Below are 12,581 nucleotides of genomic sequence, written 5' to 3' on the forward strand. Positions count from 1 at the left end.
ACCCATTATCTGATTTTGTGAGCAAGAATTAATTTGTAGTTTTTTCACCTTTCTGTTAATTTGCTAGGCAGCTTTTCAGCCCAAATGCCCTTAATTACATGAGAGTGACAAAAATAGAACACATTATTGCAATACACCTCAGTAGGCTTATTTTAAAAACAATTCTTCATGGATTTTTTTTTTCCTCATGCCAGAGATATAAACCACTAGAGGGCCCTGAAGTATTTCACAGTAATTTAAGTGATTTCAATATGCTGCTTTCTTATGCTTTTAATTAGGTTTGTTTTTGTATGCTTTCTTTTGTACAGCAGTAATTTAATTGTAATTCATATTGAGGTGTCAGTAGTATTCAAGTTTGGTTATTGGCCCAATACCTGGTGATCTCATCTTTTACCAGCTCTTTCCTAAAACCTCTTGTTGAGGTTCTTCCATGAGGTGTAAAAAGTTTAATTTCCATAATTTTTTGAGGACTTTTCTATCTAAAAAGAAAATGGGAACTAGATCTTGTGGTTCAAGAAGGCTCCTCATCTCTGTGTGTGTCAGGAATGCAGTAGGAAAACACTGAAATTATAAAAACAGAGTAAATGGGAGAGGAAAATAGTCCCAGGAGACTAGAGCATGGAGAGGAGAGATCTTTCTACTCCTCTTGTGTAGTGTAAGATTTGCAGCAGGGGTGATTTGGTGTTGGATTTTGTGTACTAGAGCTTGGGACTGAGTGAGTAAGGTGCTGTGGCCAGCCCATAAACTGTTCTTATGGTTACCAAAAGAATGAAATAGAATGTTGAGCTGAGGTAAAGCACTGCAGCTTTATGAGAACAGCCCTGAGCTAGTTCAGTGCCCTGTTATACTGACAAAAGTTGAAAGTCTCTGTGCTTCCCTTCAATTTCTGTGCGTTTTTTTTTTTTTTTTTTTTTTTTTTTTTTTTTTTTTTTTTTTTTTTTTTTATTCTTTACTATTCTAGGGCAGATTTAATGACAAGAAAATACTATTCAAGCATACTGAGCTGGGGGCCAGTGAAGAGCCTTCCCTCAAAAGCAAAGCTTACATTAAAAGTAGGTTACAAAAACTGGTTCAGGACAAAGTGTTCTGGTGGGTACTGTTCCCAAACTGTTAATAACATATGTTAGCAAGTGCTGACCTGCCTGGAGCAAAATCTTTTAATGGTTTTGATTTCCTTCTTTCTAGAAAACAAAGAAGTCTTGCCTTCAGAAAATACCTATATTTTTTTCTGAAGAACACAGTGTTTTGTACTCTTAAGTTCTTTCTAATCAAGGGTCAACGCCCACCCTCCTTAACATGCTGGCTGCTTTTAAACCTGGCTTGTATCGACATTGCCTGTGAGGCTCCTTTTCTTTGAGGCTCCTTTGGGATATTTTTGCTCCTCTGATGTTGCCCCCTTGTAGTTTTGCTGAAAAATTCAGTGCATCTTTGCAGTGCTCTGTTCCTCTTATTTCCTTTTTTTATTTATTTATTTTTAATTTAATTTTTTTTGCAATGTTTTATTCTGTAGCACTCTTGGACACCCTGTGGAAACCCACAACTAACTTTTAACCCAAAGTGTTTCACCCAGGTCTGCACTGTTTGCTTTAGGCTGCTGGTAGTCTGCAGCTTGTTTCCCTGTGTTAACTCCAAGGTTCTGAATATGGGATTCAGGTTTCTGCTGAATTCTGCAATGTATTCCTGAACACTGAAGTAGTTTTTGGCTTGGAGCTGGTTCACTGGAATTCCCTTCTCTTTCTGTTTTCATTGAGAATTAAATACATCCTCCCTCTCCTGGCATGATGGAATCTCTCCAGTAGCTGAACCTCCATCATTATCTTCAACACAAGCCTTTTTAATTTGTGTTTCAAGACCTCTGCAAATATAATTTCAAGCTCTTTCTGCTAAGTGCAGTCTAATAGCCCTCTGGTTTAGCAGTGGCCTCTGCTTTTAACTGTATTGGGTGAGGTCTCTGCAGGTTTATTCCTCTCCAGTTTGTGTCATGGCCTCTTAGAGTGAGCTCTAGTGGATTTATTGATTTGGTCAATGGTGCTGTTCAGTGCCAATTGCTCTCATGGACAGAGTTATGGATTTATGTAATCAGTCAAGTAGAAGCTCAGCAGGAATGAACTCTTGACTTGTAAATGTGTACAAAATGCTTTTAATTTTGTGGGTTTTTATATGTGGCTGCTGGTTGCTCAAATCGGAGGAATTGTTCATGTAGTTAATGTTGAGGAATTTTTTTTTCTGTGAAAGTCATTTATTTACATAGCTCCTGAGGTGTGCAGGTGAACAAGGGCAGGAAGGGTTGTAGTAGCAAGAGCAGTGCCCCGAAGGGTTACAGTGAGAGCAAGCAGCATTAAGTGGTGAAACAGAGGAGTGAAGAGTGTCTAAAGGGCTGGTCATCATAAGAAGCAGTGGTTTCATGGTTTCTGTAGCTGGTAATGTTCCCACAGATTTTTAAGTGAAAGGCAAGCTGTGACAAACATGTTGAGAATGTTTTGTGGCAGTGGAAGCTGCAAGCAGTTAAATTTGCAGCAGGGAAGAAAAAAAGCAACTAAAGTACAAAAGCAGCACATGAGCTGTTTTCTGTAAATACAAACCCCAGATGCATCAGTGAGCAGATTTTTACTGACCATGGAGGGGTTTTGCACTGCTGAGAATCCAGCCCATGCTCTGGTCATGTCAAAGCTCCCTCCTTTTGAATGCACAGGGGAATAATTCCAGCACAGTATCATGACCTCAGGCAGTAACCTGGAAGAGCTGCTGCATGGTGGTTTTTTTTTTTTTAAGTTTAATCCTATGTCAGTCAGAACTGCTGCTGTTCTCAACGCTGGCATTCAGTATTGTCTGCTGTGGCACTGCATGTGAGGGGAGCGTGGGGCTTATATCTGGTTTGACAAATTGCTTTTGGGAAAAGTGTATTTGTTTTCCACAGCTGCCTGACTGCCCCTCACAGGCTGGGATGTCCTCTAGGTGGAATTACTGTCTCCCCATGCACAGGGAGTTGTTGCTTCTCTTAGGTTACAAAGCAGGATGTGCCCAGCAGTGTGTATACTATCACAGCTGTGAAACCAGCTGGGGCAGTGATCCTTATCTCTGAGGAGATATCTCCTGTTCATGAACCAGCTGTGAAACCAGCTGGGGCAGTGATCCTTATCTCTGGGGAGATATCTCCTGTTCATGAACCAGCTGTGAAACCAGCTGGGGCAGTGATCCTTATCTCTGGGGAGATATCTCCTGTTCATGAACCAGCTGTGAAACCAGCTGGGGCAGTGATCCTTATCTCTGGGGAGATATCTCCTGTTCATGAACCAGCTGTGAAACCAGCTGGGGCAGTGATCCTTATCTCTGGGGAGATATCTCCTGTTCATGACCCAGCTGTGAAACCAGCTGGGGCAGTGATCCTTATCTCTGAGGAGATATCTCCTGTTCATGAACCAGCTGTTAAACCAGCTGGGGCAGTGATCCTTATCTCTGAGGAGATATCTCCTGTTCATGAACCAGCTGTTAAACCAGCTGGGGCAGTGATCCTTATCTCTCTGGAGATATCTCCTGTTCATGAACCAGCTGTGAAACCAGCTGGGACAGTGATCCTTATCTCTGAGGAGATATCTCCTGTTCATGAACCAGCTGTGAAACCAGCTGGGGCAGTGATCCTTATCTCTGGGGAGATATCTCCTGTTCATGAACCAGCTGTGAAACCAGCTGGGGCAGTGATCCTTATCTCTGAGGAGATATCTCCTGTTCATGAACCAGCTGTGAAACCAGCTGGGGCAGTGATCCTTATCTCTGTGGAGATATCTCCTGTTCATGAACCAGCTGTTAAACCAGCTGGGACAGTGATCCTTATCTCTGAGGAGATATCTCCTGTTCATGACCCAGCTGTGAAACCAGCTGGGACAGTGATCCTTATCTCTGTGGAGATATCTCCTGTTCATGACCCAGCTGTGAAACCAGCTGGGGCAGTGATCCTTATCTCTCTGGAGATATCTCCTGTTCATGACCCAGCTGTGAAACCAGCTGGGCCAGTGCTCTTTATCTTTCCCACAACCCATCCTTCCTCCAGTAGATATCTCCTGTTAATGGACCATAGAGTCCCACTGCATGGATGATAAAATTCCATCATCCCATTGGGAGATGCTCCACCCAGGGGGAGGAACCAAGCATTTCCTACCTGGATATAATCTGAGATTTGGAACATCAGAGCAGCCTTTTCCCACTGGATTCCAGAGGAAAACCAGACCCTTCTACATCATCACTGGAGCCTTGGAGGAAAACTGCACCTTCCACAGGAGCACTGCTCCAACAGAACCACATCTGTGACTGCAGGAGGATGCAGCCACCATTTAATGGGACTGCTCCAACATCCTGAGTGATGGGTTGTCAGCTTGGATTCTGACTCTGGCAGTGGGTTTTTTGTATTACTACATTTTTATTTTAATTTTCCTAGTAAAGAACTGTTATTCCTATTCCCATATCCTTACCTAAGAGTCCCTTAATTTCAAAATTATAGTGATTCAAAGGAAGTAGTTTACATTATCCATTTCAAGAGAGGCTCCTGCCTTCCTCAGCAGACGCTCTTTGGTCTTTCCAACCAAGGCATTGCTGTAGGGGCATGAAGAGGCAATTGCAAAGCCCTGTGTCCAAATGCAGTGCAGTGCACTGTCCTTACCCTGGATGATGAATTAGATAAAAAGTGTTAGCATTGCTCTTTACAGCAACAGCTGACCTTTGCAAACCTTGCCGTGCCCAGCCCTTGTCTTCCTGTAAATTTCCCCCAGGCCAAAGCTCTGATGAGCTTCCCTAGACTCACACCTGGTTCACAGGTGCATTATTTGTCACGTGACTGCAAAGTATGGAGAACATGCTGTGTACAGCAGCTGTATTTGTGGCACTATTGCACTGGCTAGTAATATTCATGGTTTTGGATTTCTTTTCCTCCCCTCCATTTAAATTGGAAATTATTAAATCAAGAACAGTTAAATCTTGAGCTTGATGCTTGTCCAGTTTCTTGGTGTCAAGAAGTTAACTTTTTACATAGGAAAAAACCCTTTTCCTTATAAACAGAGGCAGGAGAAGTAACACTTAAAAGCCTTTTTTTGCATTATTTGGCAACTGTTTGATTTATTATTACAGGACAGATTAGAAACTGTAGGAGGTGACATGTAAATTATGGTACTTTTTTTGGTCCTCTCTGATATTGCTTGCTTTTTCTCTCATTGTGTATTCATATGCTGTGATTTTTCATATATTCAAATGGAGAATGACTCTTAAGCTCTTAAAAATGGCATGTAAGTTTAAATCTTTTTTACCAATCTATGAATATTAGCATATCTGTTGAAGTCCTAATGTTTTTTTTCAATAAGGACTTTTTGTTCATAATTTATTCAGCTTTGAAGCTCACTTGGGACATAACTCTTTCCATGTGAAACAGTGGCACTGAGGATACCTTGGATGTGTTAATTTCTCAGACATTACTTCTTCCCCTGTTTCCTGCCCTCCTTGTTAGTGCCAGGAGTTAGAAATTCAGCAGCTGCAGTCTAGGCAGTGAGACATCCTGGGAGAGTGGAATACTGAGGCTGTCTGCATGTTTGACATGCAAGTAGCAGAGATAAGGAGTGAGGAGAGTAATGCTCCTGTAGTCGTGGTTCCCAGCCCCTCCTGAGCTGGGGAAGAGAGAAAAGCCATGCATTTATTTATTTTTCATAAGCCCAGAATGTAATTGTTTTCTTAATTTTGAAGAGAATGCAACTGAAGTGGGTTTTTATGTGCCATCAATCTGCTGAGCTGCAGAAAGGAGCGAGATTTATCTTTCAGGCTGTCTTCAGCAGTTTAATTTTGTGCTTGACTGACAGTGTTTGTCTCTTTTAACAGATGTTCTTTTCTATGTATGGCAGAGGTAAGAAGCTTTTGGTAAATTAGACTCCTGAGGAGTTTGCTTTAGGCATGGACTCTTCCTCTGGGGATTTGGAATAGTACAAGTGAGTGTTAGATGCTCAAAATTCACATGAGTATTTTCTGGGCTTTTACTAGAGAACTTGAAATCACTACTATAGCAGTTAACTCTGTATTACTTAGCAGGGCAGTATTCTTTGAAGCAAGATTTTGTTTTAAGATACTTGCTTTAGTTTACATGAAAGACTTTCTACACAGGGAGACAGATGTGCTGAAGAACATTTTCTAGTGAATATATTTGAGTGTATTTGTGTCTTTTTGCTGTGCCTGTCTGACTGACTTCTCTCAGGTGGAAAATAGCTGTTTGCCCCTCCATCCCTCCTGCCTATTACTGTGCTCCTGCTCTCTGGAGTCTTTGCCACCTCCTCCTCTCTCTGCTCTTCTGTTTATGTGTCTTGGGTGTCCTTCTCCCCATTTCCAGCCAGATTCCAGGCATTCCTGCCAACCCGGAGGTGTCCTGCTCCTGCAGCCCGCTCTGCAGAGCTGTGGCTTAGGAGATCTTCAGGTGGAGAGAGAAGCAGCAGGTACAACCTTGTGAAGGATACAAGTGACACCCCTACAACCTGCTTCATCTGTCAGATGCCCTGGGTAGTGCAGGGGTATGGAGAAGAAGGAAAACTTTCCTGGACAGCCCCCTGCCATCTCACTGCATGCCTTGTATTGCTTTGTGGGTGTGCATCTCCCTTTCTACTGAACAGGTCTTGTCAGGAGAACTCTCTGAACCATAATCTAACCATAGAGGCCTTTGGGTTGGAAGGGACTTCTAGAGGTCATTTAGACCAGCCCCACTGCTGCAGGTAGACCAGGTAGGTCAGAGCCCTGTCCAGTCTGACCTTGAATGTCTCCAGGGATGGGGCACCCTCCTCCTCCTGGGCAGCCTGTGCAGGGCCTCACCACCCTCATGGAAAAGTACTCCTTCCTTATACCCCCTCTAAATCCACTCTCTTTTAGTTTAAAAGCATCACCCCTTGCCACCTCTCAACAGACCCTACTAAAAACTCTGTCTCCATCTTCTTGATGGGCCCCCTTGAAGTATTGAAAAGCCACACTGAGGTCACCCCAAAGATCACCTTCTCCTGTCCAGGCTGAGCAATGCCAGCTCTGCCAGCCTTTCCTCCCAGCAGAGCTGCTCCATCCTCTGCTCATCCTGGAGCCCCCTCTGGCCTGGCTCCAGCAGCTCCAGCTCCTTGCTGTGCTGGCCCCAGGGCTGGGGCAGCTCTGCAGGTGGGGTCTCACCTGGGGCAGAGGGGCAGAATCCCCCCTGCCCTGCTGCCCACGCTGGGGCTCAGCCCAGCACAGGGTTTGGGGTCCCAGCTCTGCCCCACAGCCCCCCAGGGCTCCTCCAGGGCTGCTCCATCTGCTCAGCCCCAGCCTGGATCCAGCCCTGAGCCGGGGGCAGCAGCAGCCCCTGGCCTGGTTAAACCTCCTGAGATCCCCAGGGTCACTCCTGGCATGTCCAGGTCCCTCTGGGTGCCACCCTGTCCCTCAGGGCTGTCACTGCACCCCCAGCTCGGTGTCACCATCTGGGGTGCCCTGGCTGCTCTGTCTGTGTCACTGGTGCAGGTACTGAAAATGTCACTGGTGCCAGCTCTGACCCTGAGGGACTCCACTGGTCACTGATGTCCACCACTGCCCTCTGGATGTGCACAACAAACTGATTCCTGATTCCTGAGCAGTCCGTCCATCAAATCCATTCCCAGGGCAGTGTTGTGTTTGCTGTTAAAATAAAAACAAACCCAAAACCAAACAAATAAAAAAAGTATTCATTTGAGAGAAAGTGAGCAAGGAAGAGGGGGGAAAAAAAAGCCTTTAAGGGAAACAATTGTGTAGCTGTCAAAAACCCTTGCTTAGAGTATTAATTGATTTGTTGAGCTGTTTGAATTGTCTGAAAAGGTAGCACATGAATTTGCATCTTGAAGTGGAGAAGGTAAGCCTTACCATAAAGCATCCTATATATGTTGCCAATACAGCGCACTTGATATTCCTCGTGACTTTGAGGAAAAAGCTTGCTGGTTTTTTTTCTTTTTTTTTTTTTCTTTTCCCTCAAACAGCTTGGCTTGTCTCTGAAATTAAATGCCGGGATTGGTGCTTTGGGCTACTCTAGGTGCAGATAGCCTTGTGTGACAAAGCAGTCTGTGTGTGAGAAATTACATGTGGCCCAACTTTGGGACCCAGCCAGAATCAGGGCACAGACCTGACCTGGCATCAGAACCTGAATGCCAGTGCCCTTGGGTTGCCTAGGCAAAGAAATGCTTTCATAAATGCCAGGTAATTAAATGCAATTAAGTTATGTTTTGGAATGCTTATTTTGGAATCTGCTGTTCAATAGTCAAAGCCATGACGTAATTTTGTGAGCCATGGCAGAAGGGAAACTTCCCACTCTTTCAATTAATCATCCTGTGGTATATAATTAGCATACTATCAGATGTTATTAATTGCAGAGAGGCAGGTTTGGTTTTTAATGTACTGAGGAGAGGAGTCCCCAGAATGGAGTTTCACCAGCAGCTTTGGAGTGCTGCTGGTGGGATAAGGAGTTGGCTGTGTTCTCACAGCCCCTTTTTATATGACCACTGCAAAAGTTTCTGTGGCATCACAGAGAACTGCAGCAGGGATTAGAAATCCACAAATGCCAGGAAACCTTCCTTTTAATATAATCCTTTTTTTTTTTTTTTTTGTTAGTTTGTTTTTTTAAAGAAAGAGAACTTGTCCTGAGTGTGGCTGTGTTGAGAGTGGTACATTTGAGAGAGGACTCAGCAGGATCTGAAATCCCTCTGCTGCAGCCCAAACACAGGAAGGGTTTCAGAAATATGAAGGAATTAATATGTGTTAATAGTGATGTGTTTTCGGATGCTTCTAGCTCATCACAGACCATAAGCAGAATCAAGACCAGTACCCTTCACGTTAAACTGGGTGAAGGGAACTCTTGGAATTCTGCTGGGAGCATTCTTTATAGGCAGATTATGCCAAAAACTTCTTGGATTTTAAAATGCAGGTGCTGAACAAAAAGAAGGCTGTATGTCTTGTGAACAAAAATCCTTTATCCGACAAAAAAAATCTGTTTCACTTAGTAGTTTTATCCCTCTACTCCCTCTAATATTGTAACCATTTAATTGGTTTGTAATAATAGAAGATTTATTACTTAGTTTCCTTAGGTCAAGATACAAAACCTAGTAAGTTGGAGTAAGTATCCATTGTCTGTACAATTAAGATACTATTTTTTTTCTGCAGTTTTAGACTTACTTGAAAAACCCCAGGCTGACAAAAAACAAAACTTTGCCATCTCTGTTTTCAGCTGACTTCTCCTGAGATGATGTGCCTTGTGATACTTAAAACTATGTTTTGAGGTGAACCACTGCCAGCCCCTAAAGTGTAACCATGAGGTAAATTGAATTTCAATTTAGAATTTTTTTTTCTTAAAAGCATACCATTTGGTCCAAGCTGCTTCACTTTCTTTCTCAAAATGTTTTCTTTTTTTTTTTTTTTTTTTCAATTTGTAAAATATTTCAAGTGGCTTTTTGTAGTTGACTCCTTAATGGTAAATCCTTGGAAAGTAAAAATACATAGTGCACAGCATCTGTTAAATTACATGCTAAATTAACCCCTGGGAAGAAGAGCTGCCTTGCTTTTTCTCTTGTATTAGCTTTTCACAGAACAGAAAATCAAGGTAAATAAATATTTCAGGTGAAAACATCCCACTTTGAATTACAAGAATGTAACATAAGAAGAAAATATTTTATATAAGGAGTATAATTGTTAACATTCTACTTGTATTTGTTCTGTTAGAGATGAGACTGTGTTTAAGCATCTTTGTACATCTTACAGGAAAGCCTGAAATGATTTGTTGAAAAATTAACATGTTCAATTCATCACATTTAATGGCCTCTTAAATCTGTATCAGCTTATCAGAAGAGACATTAATTACAAGTGTAATTGACCAGCCAGATGTATCCTGTTTTCTGTCTAGCAGCCTCTGTTAAAACCATTACAAAACACACAAAGCTCTTTATCTGAGGGAGATGAGAAGTTCCCCATGCCAAATTCTGCTTCAGCAATGAGATTTCAGATGAGCAGATCTTCCTGCATGGGCAGAGGGATTCTTGTCCTTTGGTTTTACAGTGTTTGTTCCCAAGCTTGGACAGGGCTGTCCCCAGGTGCCAGGAGAGCTCCTGGACCTGTCCCATGTTCCAGTTTCCCAGCTGTGAGCTGCAGAGCTCCCAAAACAGGGAATCTCTGTGCTCCTGGGGATGCAGCCACCCACACTTTGTGCCAAAGCCACACTTCTCATTCTGCAAGGCAAGTTATGACCAAACTCTGCAGCCTCTTCTTCCTTTCAGAAACCCTTGGTGTTCCTGGTGATTGGCACAGATCTCTCAGGGTTTGAAGCCTTATTTCAACATCTGTCTACCATTTTCAGGGCTTTTTCTTAAAAAAAAATATTATTAGACATGAAGACCACATTTATGTTTGAGGCAGGATTATTAAAAATAGCATGCCATTGATGCATGTTACCAAAACTCTGAAGCCTCTTCTGGTTTTTGCATGGAGAATGAAAGCAGTATTAATCTCCAACTTAAGACATGTAACAGTAAAGGTTCCTGCTCTTTCCTGTCTTCTCTTGCTTTCATTCAGATTGCTTTCTAATTGCTCACTTCAGACTTGGATTTATTGTTTTATTCAGCTCCCTACTCACATCTTAAGGGTTTTGTTCCAAGTGCTGCCATGATTTGACAGCATTGAAGGAGAATAACTCCAGTAACAGCATAGAAGAGAGGAGTGGGGTTAGAGCAGAACTTTGCCTTTTGTGTTTATATTTGAAGGTGGCTTCTCACTGGGTGTCTTTGTGAGCTTGGAATTGGGAGTCTTTTTATTTTAATCAGAGATGGAGAGCTCAGATGGAGACATTTCTGGAGGAAAATCAGGAGTAATACAATTTTCCAGCCTCATCTGGCTGTGAGGTCATTAGGGACAATGCACTGGAGCATTCACTCTGCTGGATCTTTCTTGGAAAAGTGTAAAAAGGCTTTGCAAGGTCCAGGCCATGTGCAAAGGCAAATTTGGATTGGTTATTGAAATGTCTTCAGAACAGTGGGTTTGATTTTTAGGATGGAGCTGTTTAATACTTGGGCTTTTTTATGGTCTCTGGTGACGTCTGTAATTACAGATGCTGACGTCTGGAAGATCCTGTTGTGGCTTTAAAGTTTTTATTTCTGTAGTGTAGAGGGTACTTGAATGTGCTGGTGTCCCAAATGTTGAGCCTCCAAATTGAGGAGAAGAAAGGGAAGGATGAAGTAGTTACATAATCCATCAGATCCTTTCAGCTGGAGTTGGTTCAAGTGGTTCTGTCAGTGGTAGTGAGAGGAGAATGAAATGTGAACAGAGAGTTACACCTGTCAAAAATCTGAAAGAAAAAAAAAAAAGACTTTGTGCCACAGTCTGAGCTGCAGAATATGGTTGGATATTTGGCTTAAATGGTATGTCCTGCCGTTCCTGTTGCAGGTGGAGTTTGCCCATAGATAAGGGAAGGACTCATCTCTTACCTTGTGAGTAGGTGAAGTCCTCCACAAGGAGACATGTTAAGGGAACTCCTGCATGGAAAACCCTTTAGTGTTCTGCTCAGAGCATGGACCTTGGCTTCCTGAGGTGAGCACAGAGCAGGCAGCAGACCCATCCCAGAGCTGTCAGTGGGCTGTGTTGGCAGTGCATTAAATGTTGCGTACTCTCCTCTTCTCTGTGCCACAGAAGGGTCTGCAGGAGCACTGCCTGTGCAGCTGTTGGAACCCTGGTCACTGAGAATTTCAGACTTTCTGTGCTGACAGGCACTGACCCCCAGGAGAGCACTGCATTTAACCTGGAGGCTGTGGAGAAAACTTCCAAAATTGAATGATACAACTAAGATTATGGGTGTGTGGTTTAAATGGGAGCAATTATCACATGGTGGAAAACTGAGAGTTTAAGGTTTTAGAACATAGTAATGTATACAAAACAAGAGTAAGGTTTTAAGGCTGAGGTTTGTCCTTCTTCATGAGTTTGAGTGATCTTGTGTGACTGGATGGAAAAGTCCTCATTATGGGCCACAAGTAGTTGGTTATTGGGTTACAAGTAAAAATCATTTAGGTGGCATTTCATCACTGGGCAGTTTACCCTTAAAAGGCTCTGTAGAGAGAGATGGGGCTCCATTTTTAGTTTATTAACTTGAGATGCTGTAGAACTCAGGGTTTGTGAGACTGTAATACAGATAAGAATTAATGACTGTCACAGTCCCTACAAGAAATTCTGTCTATTTTATCCCAACCTTGGGAAAAAGAAAATAAGACTCAGCATGCAGCCAGTCCCTCTGTTCTTGTTCTTACTTGTGCAGTTGGTCTACAGCTGATTTATAGCACATATGATGACTTACACAGTTTCTTAGGATAATTTTTTTTTCCCTCAAAATCTTGGGAAAATTTGTCTTGGGTGAGCTCTCTGGAGCTCAGGTGTTACCCGTTTTGCCCACTTTAGGAAATGCCCAAGGGAAGGAAGCCCCCAGCCTCACTGCATCACCTGTCAGTCTTTAATTGGTCTTGTCTGGGAGAATGGAGCTCATGGCTGCTTGGTTTTGTCTGTGCACCTCTGACTAGGATCTGCCTCAGCCTTTCCTGAGTGCC

The 12,581-nt window shown here is 42.9% G+C and overlaps 1 protein-coding gene across 1 annotated transcript in view; it reads left to right on the forward strand.

Moving 5' to 3' along the window:
* The window catches only part of MSH3 (mutS homolog 3), a 91,880-nt gene that overhangs the window by 10,950 nt on the left and 68,349 nt on the right, over positions 1-12,581 (forward strand). The window lies entirely within an intron of this gene.

Source organism: Cinclus cinclus, chromosome Z (assembly GCF_963662255.1).
Source record: "Cinclus cinclus chromosome Z, bCinCin1.1, whole genome shotgun sequence".
NCBI lineage: Eukaryota > Metazoa > Chordata > Aves > Passeriformes > Cinclidae > Cinclus > Cinclus cinclus.